This window comes from Saimiri boliviensis, chromosome 14 (genome assembly GCF_048565385.1).
Source record: "Saimiri boliviensis isolate mSaiBol1 chromosome 14, mSaiBol1.pri, whole genome shotgun sequence".
Lineage (NCBI taxonomy): Eukaryota > Metazoa > Chordata > Mammalia > Primates > Cebidae > Saimiri > Saimiri boliviensis.
In genome coordinates, this window is record NC_133462.1 from 49970348 (window position 1) to 49983835 (window position 13488).

The 13488-nt window shown below is 54.5% G+C and overlaps 1 protein-coding gene across 2 annotated transcripts in view; it reads left to right on the forward strand.

Annotated features, from left to right (window-relative positions):
• SYT2 (synaptotagmin 2) overlaps window positions 1–13488 on the forward strand; it is a 121971-nt gene that overhangs the window by 59215 nt on the left and 49268 nt on the right. Inside the window, exon 1 of one of the 2 annotated variants that reach the window (XM_010348885.3) lies at window positions 11696–12286. The exons of the other annotated variant lie outside the window; for it this stretch is intronic. The gene's annotated coding sequence lies outside the window, so the exon portion shown is untranslated. Of the gene's footprint in view, window positions 1–11695; window positions 12287–13488 lie in introns of those variants that run through there. 2 annotated transcript variants of the gene reach the window in all.

Below are 13488 nucleotides of genomic sequence, written 5' to 3' on the forward strand. Positions count from 1 at the left end.
CCAGCACAGTGCGTAGCTAAACGGTGGTGTTCTCTTGTGCCTGAATTAATGGCAGTGTTCCCTTGTCCCTGAAGACTCTCGGGCACTTGATCAGCTAGCTGTCGGCTCAACAGTAGATAAAGAAAATGGAAGGAACTTAAATGACTCTGAGATTAAAAGAGAAAAAAAAGCTGAACAAAATGACATTGTAAAAATGAGGTATGTTTCAAGTCTGCTAGGGATGAGCCTGCAGTGAATAATTCTGGGCTCTCTCAAGGCCTGTCCTGGGCTCTCATCTCCTGCCATCCGAAATGGCCACACCCTTCAGCTTCAGCTTCCTCCCCTAAGCAGATGACTCACAAATGTGAATCTTCAGCCCAGCCCCTCCCCTAAACTCTCTTGCTCACCTGCCTGCATGTTCAGCGTCTCTGCTTTGACACTTCTAAGGCATCTCAACACCCAACTCATGCTCTTACCCTCTTGTTCACAACTGGTCTGACTCCATGGAATTTTATTGCAGTGAGTGACACCCCTATTCAACCCACAGTACAACCCAGGAGCTTAGAAGTTACTCCTTATTTTATTTTATTTTTTGAGATGGAGTTTCGCTCTTGTTACCCAGGCTGGAGTGCAATGGCGCGATCTCGGCTCACCGCAGCCTCCGCCTCCTGAGTTCAGGCAATTCTCCTGCCTCAGCCTCCTGAGTAGCTGGGATTACAGGCACGCGCCACCATGCCCAGCTGATTTTTGTATTTTTGGTAGAGACGGGGTTTCACCGTGTTGACCAGGATGGTCTCGATCTCTTGACCTCGTGATCCACCCGCCTCGGCCTCCCAAAGTGCAGGAGTTACTCTTAATGCCCTTTGTCGTCTCCCCTCACACCCTACCCAATACCAAAGCCAGTCACTTTTTTCTCTTCTTTCTTGAACCCTCTACCTCTTGTCATCTCCAGCAGCCTGGGCCAGCCATGAGCATCTCTCACCTGGATTATGCAGAAGCTGGTCGCTCTGTCTGGAATGCACTGCTGTCTTTGCTGCCTAGTTAATTTTGGCCTAGCTTTCAAGCCTCGGTTCAAGGGCCACTTCCTCTAGGAAGCTGTTCTTGAGCTCCCTGAGAGGTCTGAATCTATCCCACACCCCAGAGTGCTGGTTGTAAGACAGACCTGCTGTATGTGTGTGTGTGTGTGTGTGTGGGTAGGGGCAGGGGGTCAACGATCGGTGTCACCTCTCCAAGTAGGACGAACGCCCCACAAGGGAACAACCTTGTCTGCTTTTGCTCATCATTAACTCCCCGATGCTGGGAACAGCATTCGACACATGAAGCAGGCAAGTTACAAAAGATTGTTGAATGGATGAATGAATTGGCAGGAGTGAGTCTGGAGTCAGGTTTTGCACTTGGGCAGAGAGGCTGGAGGGAGGCGTACTGGTGCCTTCAGAGAAACAGGGCTGGCCTAAGTGCAGGTGCTGCGGGTGGAGGCAGCTATCACAGGCTCGGCAGAAAGCGGGTCTGCCGGGGAGAGCCGGCAGCAGAGTTGCAGTGGAGAATGTGCCTTCTTGGGTCACGTGACTATGAAACTATTAGTCCTCGGGAGCAATTAGTTAAGTTAATTAGCTCATCCATTTAAGCAGCAGCTAAAGCAACGGTGCCCGAAGACCGTTTGGGGAAAGACACTCAATTATTTGCGCCAATGTCACCCTAATTTCCCCAGTAAGCTCAGCTGTAGCTGGGCAAGGGGAGAGACTTGAACACTCAATTAATTTCCTCTGTTTGGGGCCTGGAGTGGGATGGGTAGAGAGACCTAGGGAGGAGGGCTGGCTGAAAGCAGGCTGCCAGGGCCCTTGAAGCCCCAATGGCCACGTTAAGACTTTGCATCTCTCATTGACCCTTCTGATCAAGACATAAGGTTTTCCGACCCCTGACATGTCATTCCAGAGAGCGGATAACTTAGTAAAGGTCACACAGCAAGTTAGTTCTAGAGACAGACCCAGAACCCAGGCTCCCAGCCTCCTTGACCAGGACCTCCTCTTCAAGGAAAGAAAAGAAGAGATGCACAAATCACTGTGGTGACCCACAGAGGTCCAGTGGGTTGTGGCAATGTAGCCGCACAGCATAGCTCTCCTAGAGAAGCATGCAGCGGTACCTTGCCTCCACTGTGAGACTTCAGTGCCCAGTCTCTGTTCCCTGTCTGGAAAATGAGGCCAGAGTTTGTGGGAAGTGGGCTTGGAGATACCGCATTCCCTGTTCCCAGTCTCTGGGGATGGTCTGTGGGCACACAGGTTCTGGTCTGTTTCTGACCCCCATAGGAGGTCAGCAGTTAAGCGTCTGCCATGTACCCAGACTGTACTAGATGCTTGGTGGGGGGATGGGTAACTGCCAAGGTATGCGACAAGCAAAGTGACTGGAGAACAGTACCAGCCAGGCATAGTGACATGTTGAGCTGTGTGTCTGTGAGGACAAATCAGTGAAAACTGAGTTGATGAGTGAGGAGATGGATTTAGGGGGCTTTGAGGGAGAACTGAAGACTGGGTAAGTGTGTGAACCTGTATGGGGAAGTATGAATCTATGCAGGAAGATGAGGATGCGGATGGGTTGGAGGGTTCAGGAGAGTCCGTGTTGGGGGCAGAGGCGTGAGAGTTGGAGTGATCAGGTGGGGCCATTTGGAGAAGGGCCTTTTGTCTGGGTGCAGCTGGAAACGGGTGATGATCAAGATTTTCTGTGAAAACAGTGGCATTGAGATGTCAATCATCTCATGCAAAAGGACAGGGAAAAACTTATGCCATCAGGGAGGGGCACATTTTCCATGGGCTGCTGAGCTGGGGGACTTGCATGCCAGGCTAGGTTTGGAGGAAATCCAAATTCTAAGAGGGGGGTGGGTGGTGGGAAGGAAAATGATATGCATCAAAGGCCAACGCAGGCTCTAGGCACTGTGCTTTAAATGGGTTATCTTAGGTGAAATGATGATGAATGTTTCTTAAGAAAACGTAACTGGAGCTCAGAGAGTTTAAGTGATTAATCCAAGTCACACAGTTAGCACAAGGCAGAGCCACGATTCTGGGCCTGATTTTGAAGCCGGGGTCTTTCCACTGAAGCAGTCCTCTCACCCTTGGCTACATGGAAAACGACTGATGCTGGACCCCTCCCAGGATAACTGAACTGGAATATCTGGGAGACTGGGCTTGAGCACCTTTCCTTGAAGCGCCTCAAGTGACTGTCCTGGGCAGAGAAGTTGAGAGGGCCTAGCAGCAAGCTGCCTCCTGCTTTGGTCCCCAGGTTCTAGCCATTGCATCACAGGGGACTGGCTGCTGTCACTGTGCACTAACTCCATTGCTGTCAAGGATGCAGGAGGTAGGGAAGACACATTGGTGCACTAAAGTTGGTCTGGGACAGGCCTTCTGCAGAAAGGCAGGTGCCCGAAATTCAGAGGGGGAGGTGAGAGACGAAAAGCTTAGGGAGTCTGCATGGTGGGTCCTTGGAGAACAGGGAAGACAGAAGCTGAACCCACTGACCCCTCCTTGTCACCCCCACCCTGGATCCATGCATGACCCAGGAGTTCCTCTTCTGCCATCACCACAGCCCTTGACATATGTTTATTTCTCCCCAGGAAGCCATCCTCAGATGCCACTCACCCAAGGCAAAGGGGTGATGGCTGTTCCCTCAACAGATGTGCACGCGGCTCCTTGGGCCCTTCCACTGGCATCAGCCACCACCCACTCTCCCAGAGATAGTTGAATGGTTGGCTGTGATAGTGTTTCAGACTTGCTGTGTGACTTGTTTAAACATATTCTTCAGCTTTCCAATTCCGTAAACTGGCTAGAATAATATCTGACTGGAAACGTATACCTGAAAGCTTTAGGAAAAAGATATTATTTAAAAGCATTTTATAGCTTTTTAGCTGTGAGATAATAACTATTGATAGGAACGTGCTGAGGTGGAAAGAATGAACCAGCATTTGAGTCCAATAGTTTGGAATCAAATGCAGTCACTGCCATGTGTCAGGTTCTTAACATCTTCAGAGCAAGTTTTCCTGTGTGATTTATGAGTCAGTGAATTCCATGTCTTCTGTCCAGCCTCCTTTTTGAGCTCCAGGCACACATTTCTAGGGGCCTCCTGGACGTTTCCTCCTGAATATGGCACAGGCTCCCAAACTGAGCACATCCCAGGCTGAACTCCCCGCTCCCACCCGCCGTTTCACAAGCCAGAGATCCAGAAGTCATCCTGGACTCCTCCCTCTTCCTCACCCCCACCTCCTGTTAGCCACCCAGTGTGGAGTCTTGCTTCTAGATGAGCAAATCCACCCCTTCCCTCCTGCTCCCATGGTGCCTCGGTGGTGCAGACCGGTATCAGCTTTCCCTTAACCTATTGCAACAGCCCTCTTCTCACTGCCTCCCCTGCCTGTGTGGGCAAAAGTCCCACCCCCTTAGCCCTGCATGCAAGACGCTTCGCATCCAGGCACCAATGCCTCTCCTGCCCCACTCCTGGCCCCTCCTTCCCACTCTGCCCAGTGCTTCCAGGCGACATGCCCAGTGTCCTCCTGCTTCCACGCTGGAGCACTTAATACTCCCTTTGCCCAGAACACCCACCTCTCCTCAGGATCAGATCAGAAGCGTACTTCAGGAGCCACTCAGAAGCCGTCTTCTCTGGCTGCGCCTTCATCCCCACCCCCATGGAGGCCCCCAGGGCTCTGGCTCCACAGTCCTGTGTGCACACCTGCTCTTTCCCCCATGCTGCACTGTTATCTGCCTATGTGCCTGTCCTCCCCAGCAAACTTCCAAACTTTTGTGGGCAGGGATTGTGTCCTAGAGCACGCTGTATCCAGGGCCAGGCAGAGCGCAGGGCACATAGTATATATTCAATAAAAGCCTATCATAGCCAGGTATGGTGTCAGGTGCCTGTAATCCCAGCTACTCATGAGGCTGAGGCAGGAGAATCACTTGAACCTGGGAGGCAGGGATTGCAATGAGCCAAGAATGTGCCATTGCACTCCAGCCTGGGCGACAGAGCAAAACTATGTCAAAAAATAAATAAATAAAAAGCATATGAGATGAATGTTTGACAGAGATCTTTGCTAGATCCTCTCTCCCCCAAAACCCCAGCTACTCTGGAAGGAACACACAGGCTGTGCCCCTTATATATGCACCCAGCCAGTAGGTGGCAATAGAAGTGTCACTGTGTGCAAGCACATGGCCCTTTCTGGGGTCCTCTCAGCTAGGCTAGAAACCCCGGTTCACAGGTGGGCAGGTGTACCTGGAACATGGGGCTCACCCAGATAGAGCTCCTCAGACTGCAGTCTGCATACCCGTAGATAGGGGAGGTGATTATTTTGGCCCATTGGGTCCTCTGGGAAGATCCTCTGGGCCCAACCCCAATTCGCTTTTCCTCTTCCGGGGCCCTCTGCCAAACATCTGTTCTTAGAGGGCTTACATGTCTGGCTTGAGTCTAGAGAGAACTTGGAATCGCTTCCCATGTCCAGGAAAAGCCCTTATGGAGGGGATGGAGAAGCTCTGTGCTTTTGTACAGGGAAGACTGAAGCTGGATTCACAGCAGGCCGGGAGACTAAGGTAGCCCTGTGGTCTTGGGCAGGTCACATCACTCCCCAGAAGGTGGATGGGTTTTAGTGCCCCAAAGACCAGCGCTTGAATACTGGCTCTGGCACTTCCCAGCTATGCAGACTTGGGCAAGGCATTTGCGTTCTGGTAGTCTGTTTTCCCAGCTGTGACATGGGAACAAACACCAATTTCATAAAGTAGTTACAGGGATGAGGTAGGATCCAAGTGTCTGCCACGCTGTTCAGTTTATACCGAGGAAGGAGGGCCTCTGTGTCAGTTGGCAAGGCGTGTGGCACGGGTCTGGAGTGTGGCCTCAGGCGGTGATGCTCAGGTTCACATCCTGCATCTTCCTGTTTCTAACTGTGTGACCTTGGACAAGTTATTTTACCTCTCTTTACCTCAGTTTTCCCCTCTCGAAAATAGAAATAAGAATAATCCTCTCTCCTAGGCTCATTATAAGTATGAAGTAAATAAATTCATGTGAAACCCTTAACATAGTACCTGGCACGTAGTAAGCATGAACGTGTGCTTCCTGTCACCATTGCCATCAACCTCATCAATACCATCATCTCAACACCTGAATCTCATGAACTCCAAGAACCTACTTGCTCTTGCGGGAAATCTTGTCTCCCCCAGATCTGCTTCATCCCAGCATATGATCTGGGAGGACCCTAAAGCTCATGTACACACCCTTATAGGGGCTAGGCGGCCACTCGATGCAGGTTTCAATATCTCTAGTTCCTCCGGCAGCACCACTGTCCGGAATTGCTGCGTGGCCTCTGATGCCTGGGCCCTGCTCCTCCTGCTGATGTGCCTGTCTGTCAGGGCTTTCAGTCTTCCACAACCTTAGCTGCGCAGCGGCTTCTTTCAAAGAGAGAATGAGAACAGTCCCTCCCTGGGTGATATGATCATTGGAGGGGCAGAGTCTCACAGCAGGTTGCTTGGGCCTTGAAGTGTTAGATTTAGTGAGCTTGCTCTCGAGACAGCTCGTTCAGTCTACACACAGCCACTTCTCTTCCCAGGACCACTGGGTCAGACAAGGTCAAGAGCCAGCCACTCTGCCCAGGCGGGAGGGTCTCTCTGTCTGACCTCAAGCCCTGTTGTGCAGTCTCGCTTGTTTTGTCAGTTTAATTCTTTCTTTTTGACCATAACCCCTACTTAACCACTGTCCCAAACCTCTCTATATGTCTGGAGCCTGGCTGTGAACACAGTTCAAGTTTTTTTTCCCAGAGAACTCCTCTTTGACCCCCTGGTAACCCAGTGGATGCAAATCCATACTCCGGAAGATGGATGCCAGCAGATGCCTGGGCTTTGAGGGGTGCATCTCAGTCTCAGCTGCAGCCCATCCTGGATGCCTTGCCCCTTGCGACATATATGAACTGCCTAGTACATAGCAGGCCCTAAAAAACCAGTAGGTATTTTTTTATCAGTTTTCTCATCTGCAAAGCAGAGATAATATAAAAACAACAGCTATAGCTCACACCTGTAATCCAGTACTTTGAAAGTCCAGGGTGTATGGATCACTTGAGGTCAGGAGTTCAGCCTGGCCAACATGATGAAACCCCATCTCTACTAGAAAATACAAAAATTACCCAGGCATGATGGTGCATGCCTGTAGTCCCAGCTATTTGGAAGACTGAGGCATGAGAATTGCTTGAACCTAGAAGGCGGAGGTTCCAGTGAGCTGAGATTGCACCATTGCACTCCAGCCTTTGCAACAGAGTGAGCCTGTCTCAAAGATGCAAACGATCAGAACAGGTAACATTTACTGTGCCCTTATGTCCAGGCGGTGTTCTAAGTTTTTTAAATGTATTAACTCATGCGATATTCACAATGATTGCATGAGGTAAAACTTTTTGTTCCATTTTACGGATGAGGAATAGAGTGCTAAGTGCCTTAGCCAAGGTCACACAGCTGCTAAGTGGTTAGAACCAGGATTCTGCTCCCAGCAGTCTGGCTTCGGAGCCTGTATGTTAATCATCATGGGGTCCATGCTAATGCTAAGGATTGCTGTGAGAGCCAATGATTCTATGTCTTAGGGATCTATACTAGCACTAAGAGCTGCTGCTCTGATGGCTCAGTGATTTGGAGGGGGAGGAGGGACAGGGAGAGGGTCTCTCTTAGCACTAGTGATGGTCATGGTACTGACTGCAGAATTTAGAGGCTCTTTGCAGAAATCTAGTTGCTGTGTTTCTGGAAGGGAATAACAGAGCCATGATTTTGTTTGGACAGGTCTGAAGTGGGGAGGGAACTCGGTCAAGGTGAAGAACTACATCAGCTTCTCGAGCATCCTCTTCTCTCACTTCCCCTCTTCCTCCCTCGCTCCTTTCAAAGAGAGAATGAGAACAGTCCCTCCCTGGGTGATATGGGCCTGGGGGCAGGGGTGGGGTTTCTAGCAAGGCTGCCTTCACACTGCCCAGGCAGGCAGCCTCAGCTGCTTTTGCAGGGTTCCAGTTTGGGGGGTGCTCATGGAGTGTGGCTCGAGGGAAGGGACTGTCAGACTCCCAAGCAGCAGCCTTCACTAAGGCCTAGATCGCTCAGAGAGAAAGGAGGACACCTGAACAGCCACAGAAAGCCAGCCCAGGAGACTGCAAAGTCCTCTTTGAGGCACCTCTTCCTGACATGACCCTTCCCTCTACGGGCCCTGGAAACATACGGGCAACAGGAGCCTGATCCTGCCGGCCTGGCTTAGAGCCCAGAGTTCCGGGGCAGCTCCAGCGTTTCTGTAGAGGAGGGACTTAGGAGTTGCCATCTCATTGGAAGGGAGGTAAGGGGCCTTTATTTTAGTCTGTGGACTTATTTGGAGGTGACTTTGGGAGGATGCTGATAGAGATTGGGAAGGAGGCTGAAGTCTCCCCAATCCTACCCTGGCCACCGTGGCTCTGCCAATGCCTGCTCCCGCAGCTCCACGCCTGGGGTTCATTTGTGCTGACACCTGAGGCCAACCCAGGGACAGTGCAGAGTCCTGTGCTTGGGCCGCAGACTGGAGAGGCAGTCTGGTTGGGGAGGAGCTGGCTGCAGCTGCTGTCTACCTTGTCCAGGAAGCCTAGAGGGAGACGTTAGGATTTCAGGAGCCACTAAGTGAAGGGGGTGCTGCGGAGGAGAGAGAGTTGGGGGTCAGGGAGAGGAGGGATAGTTAGAACCCTGGGGAGAAGGCTGAGGCTGGAGTAATAGGCTCCTTCCTTTATTCCTTCAGCCTTTCGGTCTTCCCCAGCCACGCTAACACTGCTATGCCAAGAACGGCACTGCGCTGGTCTCTGTACATACATGATCCTGTTAATCCTTATGAAAAGTCCGTTTTATAATCAAAATCCTCATGTCGCAGGAGAGAAAGTTGAGGCTTAGGGAAGTTATGAAATTTGCCCGTAGTCACACAGCATACAGAGGCAGCACGAGGATTTGAGGCTGCAGGATTCGAGGTGTTTGCTGAGTGCCTACTGCGGGCCAGTAGGCTAGATGAGCAGGGGTCCTTGCCCTCCTGGAGCTTACAGTCTAGTGCTGGGGGGGAGACTAGAATAAGGAAGGATGAGGGCGATGAGGGCTGCAGAGGAGACGCACGGGACACAGAGGAGAGGTCAGGGCACTGGGACTGTCAGGGTGGAGGAGGCTGGCATGGTGCATTGGGGCACGGAGGACAGAATGGGTAAAGGCTCTGCAGCAGGAAGGAGCATTGCCCTTCTGGACCCTGGGAGTGGGCAGCGCCAGGTCAAGCTGGAGGATTGGTAAGGGCCACATCTAGAGATACTGGTGCAGGAAGCCTGAAAGGAGAGGACAGGGGAGGATTGACAGTCAGGACCTAAGGAGCACCTGGGGAGGAGGGCGGCGCTCGAGATATGCACCCAGCCCACACAGGCTCACAAGACCCAGCTCCACGCCCTAACCCACCTCAGGACCTTAGGTGAGTCAGCCTCCCTTTGGGGACTCCCTGTGCCTCAATGGAGTGAAGGATTATCCCTTCCTCGCTCTGCTGCCTCCGGGGAAAGTTGATAAGAATCAAGTGAAATTAAGACTGTCAGGCTGTCATTGTCATCCCTATCAGGGGAAGGGTCCTCTTCGGCCTGAGGGGGCTCTGAGTGAAGCACAGCTGTGTTTCCTCTGGGGACCCACCTTGTTCCCATCCCTCCCCCATTTTAGCCCAGCCACTGCCTGTGCAAATGTCACCCGATCCTTTCACACTCCATCAGAATTCCACTTCCGCCCAAGAGGTGAAAGGACATACTGGAGGCAGCATAGACATTAAACACGGTATTTTCAGAAGGAGCAGACATGACCTTACAGAAGTGCTTTATTTTCTGTAATTAGACTTTATTTTGCTGGAGGCAGCTTTGCGTAAGACTCAGGCGTCTCTTGGTCCATTTTATCAGAAGGGACCGTGGGAGTCATTTCACCCATCCCTTTTCATCTAAGCAGCACGGCATTCCAATCATGAAGGCACAAGCTTTCCCTGTCACACCGGATGCTGCCCCAGACCCTTAGCATCAGGAAATCCCAAAGTCGAACCTGAATCCAGCCTGCTGAATGAAATTTCAGCCCCATCCTCCCTCCTCCTAGCAAAAGAAGCGCTGGGGGAGATTGCAAAAAAGAAGCCCTTCTCTCCCCAGGGAGAAACCGAAGAGGAGCAGCCGGTACTGCTCTTCAGCCCAAACACCCATCTCGGGTGACAGGTCCCCTCCTCAGTGTGGGGTGGCGTGGTGGGGGTAGGTTACAGGAGTGTAGCAGTGTTGGGGGAAAAGCCCTGGTGCCCTCCTGAGATTCTGACCTTGAGTCCTTTACCCCAGGTCCCCTTTTCCATCTGAAGAACAGTAAGGGGTCAGCAGACCTGTCTAGAGGGTCTCAGGCATGGGTCATCTCCCCCAGCCCGTACGTGAGCACATGCACACACCCTTCCCAACACCCAGGTATGCACACTCCCCCACAGGACCAGCAGCCTGGAAATTCCCGAATCAGCTTTTTCTGCAGTCCAGGGTCTGTGACAAGCGAACTGCTGCGTTCTGAAGAGAGGCTCCATCCAGCCAGGAGCAGCGGCTGCAGCAGCACTGCAGACCCTGCTTGGGCTTCGGAAGTGAGGTCTAGGTCCTGGGACAGGGGACGCCTGGGGGAGGGAGGATGAGGGCGATTCACGGCGGGTATTGGGAATTTCCCAGTTCCCCAGACTCTGTGGGCATGAGAAGCCCTGGAAAGCCCTGAATGACTGCCCACCCCACAACACACATGCACACAGGATTTTACGGGGGGTGGGGGGCGGTGAGGAATGTCACTTCCTGGGTCAAACACCAAACGAGTCCTGGCTGTGCCTGTGCAGAGCGGAAGCAAATAGAAGGAGAGGCTGAGGGAAGAGGGCTGGGGTGGGGTGGCGCTGGGAAGGTCGGGGGTGGTTAATGGCTGGACAGCGGCAGAAATTTCCACCTGGGGAGTCTTGGCCCCGAGGCCTTATCGGATGGGGTTGGGGGTTGAGGGTGAGGACCAAGCGTGAGACTGAGGCACAGGTGGGGTGCCCAAGCTCTCGGTCCTCCCTGCCCGTCCTGGTCCTCCTGGTGCTCGCGGCAGGTGTCAGCCTCGCATTTCCCAAGTGAGAGAAAGCAGAGCTGCAGAGGTAGGCGGTGCTGGGTCCATGGCAGAGCGCTTCTGCTGGACTCCTACCTGGGGGACCTTCTGCTGGAGTCCTATCTGGGGGACCTTCTGCTGGAGTCCTATCTGGGAGCAGGCACAGGGTCCTGTGGCAGCTGATGCTCCCTCCTCTCCCCGCACCCCGTACTCCTCCATCCCCCCATTCTCCCTCTCCAGGGGGCCTGTGAAGAGCCCCGACCTCACCCTCTGGGACGGACTGAGGCTGGGGACCGACCGTGGGCTGCCGGAGCCCTCAGGGCGAACTCCCCAGCTCCCCTTCCCCTGCAGCATCTTCCTTTTGTTCCATCTCTCTTCTCCCTCCCTTCTCTCCCTCCACTCAGGAAAACCTTCATCCGTATCTCCTGAAGCAAATCGTTTCCCTCACACCCCCGCCCGCCGCACACACGCTGTTCCCTGCAGCCAGGGGGTCCCCTCCCCGCCCACTTCCCCAGCCAATCTCCTCACCCGAGAGGCTGTAAACTCGGGGCTGGCAGGTGGGGTGGGGAGTGTCGCAGGAGTGCACGGAGCGGGGCGGGGACTCCTCCGCAGAGTCAGGGAGCCTACGAGGCCCCGGGGGTGGGAAGCCGGCCCCGCCCTCCCCAAACTTCTGTAGGACGCGCCAGTTTAAACCCCTCTTCCCCCAGCGCAGCCCCTCCTCCACACGCCGCCGCTTCCCAGGTCGCCCGTTTCCCACCCGTTGGCTGTCCCGACCGGAGAAGGGGGGCGTGGGCTTGCGAGACGGTCTGTTGGCCTCGGGGATTGCCTGGGGCGGGGGCCCTGCGTCGAGGTTTGCCCTCGGAGGGGCCGCACGCGCTGTGTACTGGCAGATGTGAGGAGCATCTCAATTGGCGGGCGGGGGAAGCAGGATCAGGTTGTTACTACTGCAGAGAGAGAGAGAGCGAGAGAGAGCGAGAGAGAGCGAGAGAGAGCGAGAGAGAGCGAGAGAGAGCGAGAGAGAGAGAGCGCGCGAGCCAGCCGAGAGCTAGCGAGCGCGGGGAGCAGGGAGCCGGCGGGTGCGCGTAGAGCCGCAGCGGCGGGCCGGCGGGGACGTGGGAAGCGGGACCTGGACTTCGGGACCCCAGCTGTCCCTGCCCCGCCCCGCCCCGCCCCGCCCTCACCACCAGCTCTGGCAGAACGGTCCGGAACATCCCAGGGTAAGAGGGAACCCCAGGAGGGGTGCCCCACGAGGGCAGCCCGTAGTCCCAAATGAAGCAGTGCCTCCACCGACAGTGGCCACCCCTAGGGAGCGGACGGACCAGGGGTCTCCGAATGGGGACACTCGGACTTTTGGGGCTTGGTGCTCACCGCGGGGAGAACTAAGTGAGAACTGTGCCCGCGGTGGGGACTGTAATCCGGAAATTCACGGGCGTCGGAATTACCCGGCTATTCTCAGGGGAGGTGTCCTGAATTATCTCGGGATCCCCTCACCCCCAACCTGTTTCTCCCCGTGGAGATCCCAGGTCCGACTCGGGAGAGAAGGCGAGAGAAGCCGCGGTGCCTCTGCGCTGGGACTGGGGACCTGCTGGGAAGCGAAGGCGCTCGCTGCAGAGAAGCTGTGGGAAGGGCGTGGGGAGGTGCATGAAGTGGGCGTGCAGGGAGAAGTGGGTGCGGGGCGCGTGGGACCCCGCTGCACCTGCTTCGTTGAGGAGGAGCTGGAAGACCACGCGCGCGTGACGCTGGGGAGCCCCTGGCACAGAGTGGGGTGTGTTGGGGGCACCGGTGGTGTGTGGGGCTGGCTGCCTTTCTTAACCCCTGCCAACCCGCCTTGCCGCAGCCATCCAGGGTTGGGATGTGTGGCTGCATTTTCCACCCGTTCCTCTCCCAGGAACTTTCACACACTTTAACACAAGCCTCGGCTCTGTGCATTGGAGGAAGTAGGCTCCTGGGGATCCTGGCAAGCTTGCAGATACCCGGGTGGGCGATGGGAGGAGGCAGCTGGGCAGTGGGAACCAGCGCCCAACTCAGTTTGCTGTGTGACCTTGGACAAGCCACTGTACCTCTCTGAATCTAAGGATGATGGAGGCGCGTGGTGCCCAAGACTGGAATGGGGACAAGGTGGGGGAGGGTGTGCGGGGGAACAAGCTCCCGGGCAAGCCTGCCCCAGCCTGCCTGGGAATTACGGCCTTTGGTCACTGGCCTCTCTTAAGTGAGTTCAGTGCTCACTTCCGGGGCAGGGGGTGGCTAGGTGGAGCTGTGAACCCAGTGCCCCAGGGAGAGTCCGAAAGCTTCCTTTCTGATCTGTCCCATGACCTTGGGCAACTCACTGACCCGATGTGGGCCTCAGTATCTTCATCTGGAAAACGGGGTTTGGAATTTAAGGTATCAGGTTTCTCCCAGTCCCAACACCCTACAGGTG